Source organism: Camelus bactrianus, chromosome 29 (assembly GCF_048773025.1).
Source record: "Camelus bactrianus isolate YW-2024 breed Bactrian camel chromosome 29, ASM4877302v1, whole genome shotgun sequence".
NCBI classification, from domain to species: Eukaryota; Metazoa; Chordata; class Mammalia; order Artiodactyla; family Camelidae; genus Camelus; species Camelus bactrianus.
Window position 1 is genome coordinate 7,152,323 of NC_133567.1, and position 12,753 is coordinate 7,165,075.

At 47.6% G+C, this 12,753-nt stretch overlaps 1 long non-coding RNA gene across 1 annotated transcript; it reads right to left on the bottom strand.

The window, feature by feature from the left end:
• Positions 1-517: 517 nt before the first annotated feature.
• Positions 518-12,428, bottom strand: LOC141575542 (uncharacterized). Its single transcript, XR_012503181.1, has 2 exons — positions 7,846-12,428; positions 518-2,602 (listed from the first exon to the last, which is right to left on the bottom strand). It is a non-coding gene; the product is annotated as an uncharacterized LOC141575542 (long non-coding RNA).
• Positions 12,429-12,753: the final 325 nt, after the last annotated feature.

Consider the following 12,753-nt stretch of genomic DNA (forward strand, 5'->3'; position numbering starts at 1 on the left):
ATTCAATATTTTTCAAAAGGATCAGTCCCCATTATTTCTAGTATATGCCATATAAACCTAAAACAGCACTGGCTGAAAGAAAGATCTTTGTAGAGACAGTTTTATGTGTGTGTTTTTTTTTTTTTTTTTTTTGAAACTCTAGGTGATACCACTGGTGGGTATATGACTAGATGGAAACTGGAAACCTACCATCTCAATGACTAAAGGAAAATGGGTTTGAGAAGAAAAGGTGAAAGGGTTTGAGAGAGGCTAAAAGGTGACCACGTGATGTTTTTAGGAAAATAGAGGTTAAAAAGACATTGCTCAGCTATTCCACATGCACACGGAGTGCAGAGCTTGGCGGGTGGGTTTCCAGAGCAGTAGGAAACATCCTTGTTAAACCACAGATGGCAGTCCTGAGAAAAGCCTCTAAAAGCTTCTAAGAGCATGTTCTTAGATGAATTGATGGAGTCAGGGAGTTTAAAATTTAGAGTTTTGTCATTTGAATTCTAAAATAAAATAGAAATAGGAAGCCCAATACTTCTTTGATTTTATTTTAGTAAAAGAGACTTTGTTGAATCTAGCATTCTGTCTCCCTCCCACCCCACTGTGATTACTAGTGGGCCAGAGGTGGGTGGGGGGCACAAACACAGAATTTAAGGAGGCCCTCCCTCTCCTGCTCAGGTTCCAGCCCTGCATTTGCCTGACAGCGAGTGCCTCCTTAAATTTTGTGTCCTGGGCTCCTGCCTCTCTTGCCGAAGGAGTGCTGGCCTTCTTCTGGAAGTATGGTGGTTTCATTTTCCTGAAAGCAAAACTTATTGGCAGTTTAGATAAGATCAATCACTTTATCCTGCTCTTTCTGACCCAGGTTAGTGGACTCAAACTAAAAATGAAAAATTCTGTTTCTAATTGTATGAGAAAGAGAAGGTAAAAATGCAGATTTTCCTCCATAAAAAAAAATCTTGATTTCACGTTAGCTCGCTTTCTTAAAAAATCCCTGAGGACCATCAAAACACCTCCTCTCCTGGCTGGATCCGTCCCCAGGGCTGCCAGGTGGCCGCTCGGAGCATTTTCACTTCGGCAATCTGTTTCCTGTAGTCCAAGCACTTCTCCAGACATCTCATGTTCACCTGTCTTATTAATAATTGGCTGCAACCTTTTCAATTTTCCCCTCTAATAGGCTCACAGAGTTGTGTTACTTATCACTTTATGAGCTCAGTTCTTCTAGATTTTTACATTATTCCTCTAATGCCTTCAGGTAAATTGAAGGATCACCTGAGTAACTCGATGCTGATGAGGGAGGCTTTGAGGCAAGCACCAACCTCTGGGGCCGGGATGTTCTCTGGAAACCTGGCCTAATTGTCTCCAACTTGCTCAACGTAATCGCATCACGTGTGGCTCTCCTCTAGCAGTGAAAAAAGTCCTGCGAACCGATAAGTGTTTCCTCTGAAATCAGTGAGACTGCATTAGCCCTCATTTTCTCACTGAATGACACTGTTCATTCATTCACTCACTCATTCATCCATTCATTCATTCATCCTTCCAATTGGTAAGAGGATTTACTTTCTACCTCATAATAGTAAAAGTGGAAATTTCTTTTCATTTTCTTGGAAAATATTCCTGGCTTCTTGCCCCACTAGAAATAGTTATGTCCATTTAGGAAGATTCTTCCTCATTTATTCCTGGAGGGAAAATCCCTAGAAACTCTGACTTTGGGGTGTCTATTTTCAAGACTGTTGAAAAAGAACTGCTTTTTGATGAATGTTATGAATCAGGTGAAAATATCTGATGTCGGTGTGCCAACTCGGGGGTGAAGGGTTGTGAGGAGATAAGCATTTTCTGTTTCAGGGGCTCCCAGTGCCCTGGGGTTTTGCTTTGGTTGGAAAGACGCTGGACCTTTCACCTAGGCGGCTAGTTGGCCGGGCAGGCTGGTTTCCCAGGGAGCATGGCCCTGGTGAGTCCCCAGTCTGGCTGCGGGGTTCTCGGGGCAAGAAATGAATAGTTAGGTCACTCGGAAGTGGTTGGCTCAGAACTGTCTCTTACTTAACCAAAAACCCACGAGAAACTGACATGTCAACCGTAAGTCCAGTTAATTCATACTTAATGCAGAATATATATGCCAGCCACGTGGTCGAGGATCCGTGCAACACGAGGCGGCGGACGTCTGTCCTTCTGGCCTCCATCTCTGATGCAGGGAGGTCAATCCCAGAGCGCATAATAACATTACTCATTCTAAGTAGGAGGTCAAGTCATCCCTTCCCCACTTCCCCCAGCAATACTGGGGAGAGAATGACAGTTTCTGGGTCAAAGTCCCTTTTTAAAAGTCCCCAACTCAGTAAGTCTTCCTTGAGGTTGGTTCCCTTCATTCACTCGCTGTGATCGGCCTGAGCTCTTCTTTGCTGACTTGGTATTACCTTCCTGAGAACGTGTTGCTCATGACTCCGTAAGATGGGGGTTCTCGACTTTCTGTAAGCTGCACTTTCACAGACGTCCCTGGGAGCCCATCACCTCCTCAGACAGCTGATGTCACCCCATACACCACGGTTTCCCCCGTGTCCCTGGGGGCCTTCCTGAAGGGCTGAATCAGACCCAAGTAGCCTTCACATCCAGACAATCTTTACAACTGCACAAGAGAGAAGAAACCATTGATGAAACCAGAGCAAACTGAAGGTTCACTTTGTCTGCTGAACTTTAACATTAGTTACATATAACAGCAAATACGTGTTACGTAGAAGCGCAGGATTGGAAAACTCCATCCCCAGCATGCACACGCTCACACACACCCTTTGACATATGAAAGACTAAGTGGACCAGTGAAAATAAAACTGTATACTAACAAACACCAAGTGCGTATAATCTCTCCTGCTTGTTATTTTCATAATTAAGTTTGGATGTTACAAAATTCTCCTAAAAAAATCTCAGTTTGGTCTGAATATTTGTATTTAAAAACCCATCCAATGGAAAGTTAGGTGATGTCTCATATACGCGCTAAATGCCATGCTGAAAATGCGTATCAGTGCCGGTCTGTGTGGGTAGGCTTTTCTTGTTAACACCCTGGCACAGGCGGAGGTGACTGATACTAAGACCAGCTCTAGGTAGTTTCTCTGCAGCCCACCTTCCCATCCCCTCCCCCTGCAAGCGTAAGTCGGCTTTCTTTCACAAACATGAAGAGTCAAAGTAAAAACAGCAGCATCAGTTAGTCAGAATGCTCTCCTCACTGGAAAACCACCATTGGAGGGGCCAGGAAATGACAATTTTCAGCCTCCTGTGGTACGTGAATTATAAACCAAACACAGTGTCATGTGAAACCAGGGAAACTCATGTATTTCAGGAAAATCTCCCCCTCCCCCTGGGCTCGTTGTGTTTTGTTCCATGTGAATAGAATTCCTGTATTTTCCTACAGAGCGGCGATGGTTCCTGCCGGAAGGAAACAGAAAACTTCAGTCCTCTGAAGGGGAGCCACTGCATGTGCAGCGGCCAGCCTTTGCGGGAACTCTGCTCACTTCCTTGGTAGGATGTGCGTGCGGGTTTATCTCAGCTGTGAAAGCAACAAAAAGATAAGACCAACGACTTTTTCCTCGTTACAAAAAAAGCTGTTTGCTCACTGTCTGGAGAAAGAGCAAATCCCTAATTTTGAAGGGACTCCAGCAATTTAAGGATAAAAACAGCCCCTCCTCTTTTTGAATTTTGCCGTTCTCCTGCGTGAGGGCTTCTTATGGTTTATTCAAAGATTCAGAAGTACAGCCATCCCTCGGTAGCCAAGGGGAATTGTCCCAGGGTATCTGAGGATGCTCAAGTCCCCTATATAAAATGGCGAAGTATTTGCATATATAACCTATGCACATCCTCCCTTACATTTTAAATCATCTCTAGATGAGTTATAATACCTAATACAGTGTAAATGCTATGTAAATAGTTGCCTGCATGGAAGAAATTCAAGTTCTGCTCTTTGGAACTTTCTGGAACTCTTCTTTTCCCCCAAGTACTTTTGATTTGAGGGTGGTTGAATCTGAGGACTTAGAACCTGTGCCTAGGGAGGGCCAACTGTACTATATGAATAGGTCACTGGGTTTGTGGTTACATTTGGCTCCTACTATTGTGAGATAAAACCACGTTTGGCTGGTTTCCTTAGGTAAGAGCAGAAATGACTGGATGGAATGCCCGTCAACCCGTGCTATTTGAAGAGACATAGTCTGAATTCTCACATACTTTGAAACCTTTAAAAGAAATCAGAAATAGTAGGAAACATTGCATCTGAAGCCACAGAATACTGTCAACCTCTGTGGCTGGAGTAAGTGGCCAAGATGATGTATTCATCTCTGATGTATTTTACCCCTTCTGTAAATTTAAGTGGTTCACGAGTTCCTTTTCTATAGAATCCAGTTTGGTCTTAACATTTCTTCCCGATCATGTGTGTTTGTCATTGTGGTTTTGGTTTCAATCAAAGCTTTGCCCCATTCCAGTGGTGGGATTTTAGGCAAGTTATTCACCACCCTTGTGCCTCAGTTTCTTCATTTATAAAGTGAGGGTTAAAATAGTATTCACCTGCGAGAGTGCTTCTGTATTGACTCGTTTAACAAATACCATTACGTGTCCCTGAAGCGCCAGGCATGGAGGATATAGCAGAGAGCCTCCCTGAATATGTATCCCTGTCCTGTTGGCTCTGATGGCTCAGGGAGAGAAATGAGCAAGTAAGCAACCAAAAAATAAGCAATTTTACATGATGTTAAGTGTTATGAAGGAAAAATAGGGTGATCTGATTGGCTTGAAGGAAGGTCTCCATGAGGTGGAGACACTTAAATTGAAGAATGGAAAAAATTAGCCCAGCAAAAGCTCGAGATTCCAGGCAGAGGGAAAGGCATGTGCAAAGGCCCTGAGGTGCAAATGTCTTTGAAAGCTGAAGAAGCAGAGTATCAGTCTCTTGGTTGGAGAAAAGTGGTGTGGGCTGCAGGAGTAAATAGGCAATAGACAGGCCCAGATGGTGCTTGCTTGTGGGCCAAGGGAAGCAGTTGAAGCCAGTTCATGAGCACTTTGGGAAGCCACTGGAGGGCTTCACTTAAGAGCAGCACTTGACCTCATTTACGTTTTAAAAAAGAGCTCTCTGGCTACTGTGTTGGGAGGAGACTGGGGAAGAGGTAAAAGCCAGGGCTTTCTTTGCACGGATTAAATGAGATAATGAATGTTTAGCATTTGTGCAATACTTGACTCACAGTAACTGCCCTGTTTATGTGAGTGATGCCATTAGTAATTATTATCAGTACTAATAGCAATTATGTTTTGGTTTGGCATCATAATCTGGTGGTTCAGCATGTACACCTGAAATGAAATGTCCTCCCTGACTGCAGGCATTACAGTGTCAAAAAAAAATTAGGTCAGGAGTCAGGCAGTGGGTTTATCGGCCTAGATGGGGCTCAAACGTAAAGCCAAGTTTGATTTCTAAGCAGTTTATTATTGTCCACATAGTTAGTCTCACGTGTTGAGGGCAAACTTTTTATGAAGCAAAACCATTTTTTTCGCTAATTAAATTAGTATACCAATCTCTCAAAGAAGGTGCTTCTTGAAAACTCTTTAGTTTCCAGAAACCCGTAAGATTTACTTCTGTGAGATTTACTTCTGACCCGAATGAGGATTTGTGTGCTTGGAGAACTAGCATTTTTGTACCAGATCTCAAGCTTTGGGAAAGGGTGTTGGCTGTAGAAAATCAGAATATATGTTCTCCATTCCCCTTGCTCTCTGGTGAGCTTTTAGCACCTACTGCTGTTTCAGCCTCTAGGCAGTGGGGCAGAACTATGCTGAGTAACTGTGTGTGCCTTCCCGGGCCTCTCTAAGCCTCAGTTTCCTCATCCGTGAAATGGCTGTGATAATAGTGTCCTCCTTTTAAGGCTGTGAAGATTGAGGGAGAGAATTCTTTAAAGTGCTTCCACAGTGTCGGACAGGTAAAAAGAGCTCACCGATGAACTCTCAAAGTGATTACTGTTGTTTGAAGACCAAAGTCCCCGATCTCCTTTATTTGACCTATTCAATTGCAGATGAAAAGGATAGTTCTGGGATTCCAGGTTATCAGAAAATTTTGGTGTGATGACCTTTGACATTTTATCTCTGACCCTAATTTGACCTTTGAGCTAGGATGAGACCTGGAAAAGGGCCCCAGGGAACTGGTTCCAGCTGTCGAATCTAGAGTCAGAGACTGGCAGCTTTGTTAGAGGCGGTGGCCTCCAAACGCTGCTGGAAATTACACGTGTAACCTGGGAGTTTGATAAGCCGAGGGGTCTGGGGCTTCAAGCCCTCCTGTCCTCGGCTGTTCTAACTAGCAGTCATTATCTCTGTAATGCTCTGATGCTAAATGATGGCGCTGCTAATGCACGCGGCATCCCAGGCACAGGTGCCAGCTGTTCCTCCGCCGGGCAGCTGACCGCCTGTGTGCTCGCAGGCGCGCTCCCGGGGCCCAGCCCCCGCCCGCACGAGCCAAACAAAGCCAGCCCCGGCCTTCCACCGCCCACCCGCCCTCCCCCCGCGGTCTGAAGGAGGCCCTCGGCCCTCCTCCCAGCCCTCTCCCCTCCTCCGCCCCTCCCTCGCTCTTCCCCTCGCTGCCCTCCCTCCCACTGGTGGTTTCTTCCTGCCACAGAAATCCAGGAAACCACCCCCCACATTTCCTCTGCCCACAATTTTCTCCAGGGCCCAACTCACACACAATTCAGCCTGGTTTGGAGTTCCCTTTTCCCCACCCCACGAGAAACCCCAACTCTGCCCTTCATTTCTAAGAGTAGGGGCTTGCTAGAGAAGGCTGCTTATTTTTGAGTCTCATGATTGACCTTTCATCATCATCGTTATCATCATCATCAAAAAAAAAAAAAAAAAACAAACAACAAAGCCACACATTGAAGACACATCACCGAAGAACAAATGTGAGGCTTTTCACACACACACTCACACAGTCACACACACACACAGCCCCTTTACACTCCGGTCAGTAGGGCAGCCTTCCGCAGAAAACATCTGCAGGATGAGTCGTTTTTCGGGAACTTTCATCTCCTGATTCATTGTGTCTGCAGTGCGGGTAACCGAGCTGAAAGTGGGGAACAGCAGGCCAATTTGGCACATAAACAGATTTAAATATGAACCGAGGGGTTTGCCCACCTTATGATGAGTGGTTGACTTGCTGCCAAAAAGCAAAACAAAAACAAAACAATAGGTGGGGTTGGTGAGGGTTGGGGGACAGGAGTTGCAGTTTCTCAACAGGGCGGAGGCTCCTTTAATCCTGACAGCTCGAAGGATGCTGGGGGTCACGGCACAGCTGCTGGGCCGGAAAGACAAAGGGCGAGGTGGGGCTCCCGCGGCCTGGCCGCGGGGAGCTGGGCACGGCGCGGGGCTGAGGGGTCGGGGCTCCGCGCCCCCAGCCGCCTCTGACCTTGACTTCGTCCTCGCGGCTGGCGCGGGAGGAAAGCCTGTCCAGATGGGCGTCCCGCGTGTGTCGCCTCCCTCCCGCCCCCGCGCCCTGGCGCAGATGTCGCCGGCCGCTCCGGGCCTCACCGCGCCGCCCACGGAGGCCGCGGCCCCAGCGCCCCGACCCCTGCCCCGCGCGCCCCTGGCTGGGCCCGCGCTGCGTGCTCAGCTAGGGTCCCCTCGGACAAAGGCGAGCCTGTGCCGGGCCGGCTCGGGGGCGCCGTCCCCGCAGGTCTCGCCGCGCCCGGCCCCGAGCCATCCCGGGGGTCGTGGACCCTCCGCCCCTCGGAGCATCGGAGGCCCTGGCGACCTGCGCGCCCGGACCACGATGTCACCTGCGCCTGGCAAGTCCATGGAGACGGCTCGCACAGTGACAGGTCGGAGGCGGCCCGAGGGATCCATAATTTATGATGTTGTTCTTACCAATCCGGTTTGGGATTTCACAAGCGTTGCCAGTTTTCTTTCCCATTTGTTGCTTCAGTCTGTCCTTTCGGAGAAAACGCCTCTTCCCCTCCCCGAGACAGTAGCAGTTACCTTATTGACTCAGTGTGATAAGAAAGAAAAAAGGGGGTTTCTACCTGAGGGATTGCTCAGGAGGGTGAAGGGAACACAGGTAAAGGGGCGGGTCTGAAAGAGATGCGTCCACTGTGTACCTGTGGCTACTTTTACCCCAACTATGTAGGAAAAAACTCTTATTTCCAGAGAGCTGGTGTTGGGGGTTGTGCTCATAGGCAGTGAGGACAGACAGGACTGTCCCTACAATCATCTTCCTCATTTATCATTAAACCTCTTGGCCCTGAGTATTTTTTTTTTTTAGCCCTGCAGGCCTGCCAAGAATGATGACAAGGTGGCAGGAAAGGAAGGGGTTAATTACTCTCCCTTGTAGCCCAGCCTGAGGATCCCGGCCTCCCCGCCCCCCGCCCCAGGCCAGCATTGCGTCAGAGCAACCTCAGGTGTTTCTAACTTAGGGCTCACTGAGGGACCCTTTGGCAAAGGATGCTTCTGTCCTGAAAATTCCTTAAATTGCTGTAGTGATTGGGGAAAGATTTATGGATTTTATCAAGTTTTAGTGCAATAAATCAGTAAGTGATAGGAACAGCAAAGGACCCAGCTAAGTTGGGGGGAGTTTTTTTTCTTGTTTCCTTTCCTTTTTCTTTTTTTTCTTGGAAAAAAGATGTATTGAAGGCTCCTTCTTTTTCTCTTTTGGACTCAATGTTGCTAAGGGGACTTGGGACCAGAACACGACCATGGCAAATGCTTTTGCTGAGGCTGGAGCTTGCAAAGACTTGAGGAAGAGGGGATCTGAGGGGTCAGATCTATCCATCCAGATTGCTCCAAGTGCCCAGAGACCCCAAGCCCAGGGCTGCTCCCATTTCTCCTGTGGCTGAGGAGGAACCAGGCCTGGGAGGGTCCACGAGCTTGAGAGCCAGCGGCCCCTGCAGATGGCTGGGTCATTTTGTGGTTTACAAACGACCAAGTCAGGTTGAAGCCACAGTCACTGTGGTTACAGGCAACCGTGATTAGTCACACAGTGAGTGACCCAGTTAGATCACACCCTCTTTTAAAAGGACATTATTCAACACCTTGCTAGCTTGATTTCAGAGGCAGTCCATGGAACAAGGGGGGATGAAGACAGCGAGGAAATGGGGACTGAAACCAAGGGTGGAGGTTCATGTAGGCCAGGAGTGGGTTTTCTGAAAAGGAGCAGATCTGGGCTGTGGCTTTTGAGGCAGGTAGGATTTGAACTTTGACAAGAGATGGCTTCCCTGCGTTCGGGTATGGCCTTCTCTGAAGGGAGGTAGGGAAAGAAAGAAATTGTCTCCGAGTTACCTCCTGAGCGTTGGCTTGGCCTGTACGTTTGGGGCCATCTGTAAGATGAAGGTGGGGAGACAGGAAGAGGAAAAAAAGCCCTACGTATGGAGGCTTGTGTGGGTTTTTACTTTTTAAAAATAGCGTTTCTTTTTACCGCAGCGGCATAGGGACTTGTAAACACGACTCCCCGGCAACAGTAAACAAATTAGTCCAGGTTCTTTCATCTGGAAAGGAGGTGGAGCAAGTGTCTCTCTGTCTCTGTCTCTCTGTCTCTGTCTCTCTCTCTCTTTTTTTTTTTTTTGGCAAAGGGAAAATGCAAAACAAAAATTCCCCCCCTCTTAAAGGCTTCTTTGCTGGTGAGTGTTTGTCCAGGAACAAACAGCCTTTTATTCGAATGGTCTCCAAAAGTTCATAAGCAAAAAAAAAAAGTGTCCAATGTCTGGTTACCCACAATACAGCCTCTGGCTGCATAGTGAAGCTTTTCTGTCCTGGATTTGTGATCTGCTATCGGAGTCCTTTAATTTCCCCGAACAGAGGGCTCTTTGGGAGAAGAAAGCTTGGGGGTGGGGAGGAACATTGGAATCAGTTTCCCCCCATCCCTTTGCTGTTTTCTTCCAGTCAGCAAGTAGTCCCCGAATTCTTCTGATCTTTCCCAGCATCTTAGCAAGGTGAGGGCCAGGGAAGGGTTAAACTGGGCCGCGAACAGGTTTCCCTGCTGGCCTATCTGACTGGGTGGAGCAGCTGGTCAGGCACCACCTAGGAACTCTTCATAAAAAGGAGCCGCCCTACTCCTGGTGCCCTTCATCTCCTTTGGAGATTTTCCTTTTACAGCGTGTTTTATACCATCTTCAGTGATGACCGTCTTTTTAAAGTCATGGGCTCCCTTTAACTGATGGGAGTTTACAGTTGTTCCCAACATTCCAAATATAGTATCTGGTGAGATGAAACAGGCAAACGAGGAGGGAGAGGATTGCTGACCATTTTTGAGGGCTGGGCAGAAATAAGTATTTGCAGCTCAATTTTGATTGCTTGGGAACAAATCATTTGTAATGTTCGGTCGCTTGTAGTGGGTGGAAGCTTCAGTTCAGATAAATTCAGTTTAATAGACTTATTGTGCAGCCTCAGTCACAGCCAGGTAAACACCAGGTGCCAAGGATACAGGAGAAAAAGACACCCCTCGACCGTGCTTACATTCCGTAGGAGAGGGAGAGCTAAAAGGTCATTTTTAAGATGACTTTTGGAAACACATAAATCCATTATCCTCTAATTACAACTTCAGTTTTATGCTATAAACACAGATTTTTAAAAGTATTTTGTATATTTTCATATTTTTTATATTTTTTAAAGTATTCTTTACATATTTTGTACAGTTTTGGCAATACTTTGAGAAATACCTTGGAGTATTTTTGAATGGTTCATTACTATGTTTTCGTACTTAGCATTTGTTGCAGTTTGTGACATAAATATGCTTTCATTTTTCATGCATAAAGGTTTATGGCATATGTTTTTGTGGTCTGTATTCTTTAAAATTATAAATTGGCCTTAAAAGATCTACTTACTGCTATTCAACATGAATTCAATCTTTTTTGATAATTAAAAAATTAATAAAATAAAATGACTTTTGGATAGGGGTGAGAGCTTTTGAAAATAATAGCCCAGGATAGAGAGAAGGCCTCTCTGAAGAGCTATTTGAGCTGAGATCAAGAAACGAAAGGGAGGCTGCCATGGTACCACTTGGAAAGAGTGGTCCAGGCAAGGAGACTCAGGGAGGCTGAGAGGAGCTGCTTGAGCTGCAGAGACAGAGGGAAGGACCAGGTCTCAGGGTTGGGGAGAAACTGGGTGGAGGGGAGGCTCAAGATTCCTTCACTTGCCAGAGTCACGATGTGCACAACTCCAGGGGGTGCTGTCATAACCTACAGGCTGCCTGCAACTGGCATCTGCCCTGATTCACTTCCACCTGCAAACCAGCAAAACGGCTATGAGGGCACTGGTTGCCCTTTTTATCTGCGAATTTGCTTTGCCTTGACTTGAAAGTCGGCAACACTGATGGAGAGCGGAAGACACGGCTACTGTAGAGCAAGACCAGGGTGTCACGGTTGGGGGAGGGGAGGGTATAGCGGGTGTGTCTTGTGGCTTGGTCTCCATCGATCCGAGGGGAGAGACCCATGAGCCGGGGACCAGGACCAGTATTTCCCCTTGGGAGAGATTCGGGGCCCCGGAAGTAACCCCCTCAGACCTGGGCGTGGGCCTCTCTTCTCCTGGGAGCCCGGGCATCCCGCGCCCCAGGCCTGCTTCAGATTTCTTCCAGGAGCCGGTGGTGCCCCTCCCTCCCTCTCTCTGGTGGTCTATGTCAGCTTCCAAGGGCGGATCCGGCTCTTTTCTCCTGTAAAAGCACCAGGTCACCTCTGAGTTCCCCGGGAAAAGAGCCCATCTCGCTCCTTCCTTTCCTGCTTGTCTCATTCCTAAATTTAGGTTTTTGATGGGCGGGCAAGGGTTTTCCAATTCCTGGGTAGACTGCGGAGGAGAGGAAGAAATAAAGGAATATTCCAGAAGGCAGCAGGAAGATAGGGACGAGGTGGGGAGTGGGACAGCTCCTCTGACTTACCCCTAGGCCTCTAAGTTTGAGAAAGAGAATTGTTTTCAGCAAACTCCCACCTACAATTGCCTTTCTTTTTTTCCCGTCACCTCCCTCCCCCCTCCCCCAGCAGCTTGGGCCTGGTTTCTAAACTGGTTGGTCTGCCCACACCCTGTTCTTCTCAGGGCCTCCACCGCCCACCTGGGTTGAGGGGCCGTGTGCAGCCAGGGCTCTGGGTGGTGGATGAACAGTTCAGCTCTACTGCCAGCTCTCACTGGCTCCTTGGCCGTCTCAAAGCACCCGCGGTGGCAACCCTCTAGCTGTACTTCCTTTGCTCACACCCGGACAGAGCAGTGGAACAGAAGCAGGGCCACCGTCTCAAGGCCGGGGCCCTTTCTCAGACCTCTCTGACTCCCTCCCTGTCCTTGCCTCACTTACTCACAAGAGTATCTAGACTTCCTGTCTCTTTCAACTTCCATTCTCATCCAGAATAGAAACTTTGGTTTTGTTCTGTCGAGTGACCTAGGGTCACAGAATGCTGGGATGTCCTTCAGTCCATCTTTCCCTTCCTCTTCCAGGATCCAGCTCTGGGTTCCGAGACGATGGGTTTGAACCCTAGCCTTGCCTTTACTGTCCACAGGAACTTGATGAGTTACAGGATTTCTCAGAGATTCAGCTCATTTGTGAAATGAGGATAATAACAGCCCCCCCTCCCATAGAGTTGCTTCGAGAATTGAATGAGGTCCTTGAAGAAGGCTTCCTCAAAGGTGCTGAGCCCAAGGCCAGGGCTCAAGTACATGATCAGCATTTAATGTTGCAAACCAACTCCTGAAACTCTCTCCTTCCCTGGCTTTGTCACCTCGCACTGTGTTCTGAATGCTTCTGGTCTTGGCCTTCTTTGTCTATTTGACGTTCTTCTCCCAGTCTTCTCTGGTCTTCCTGAT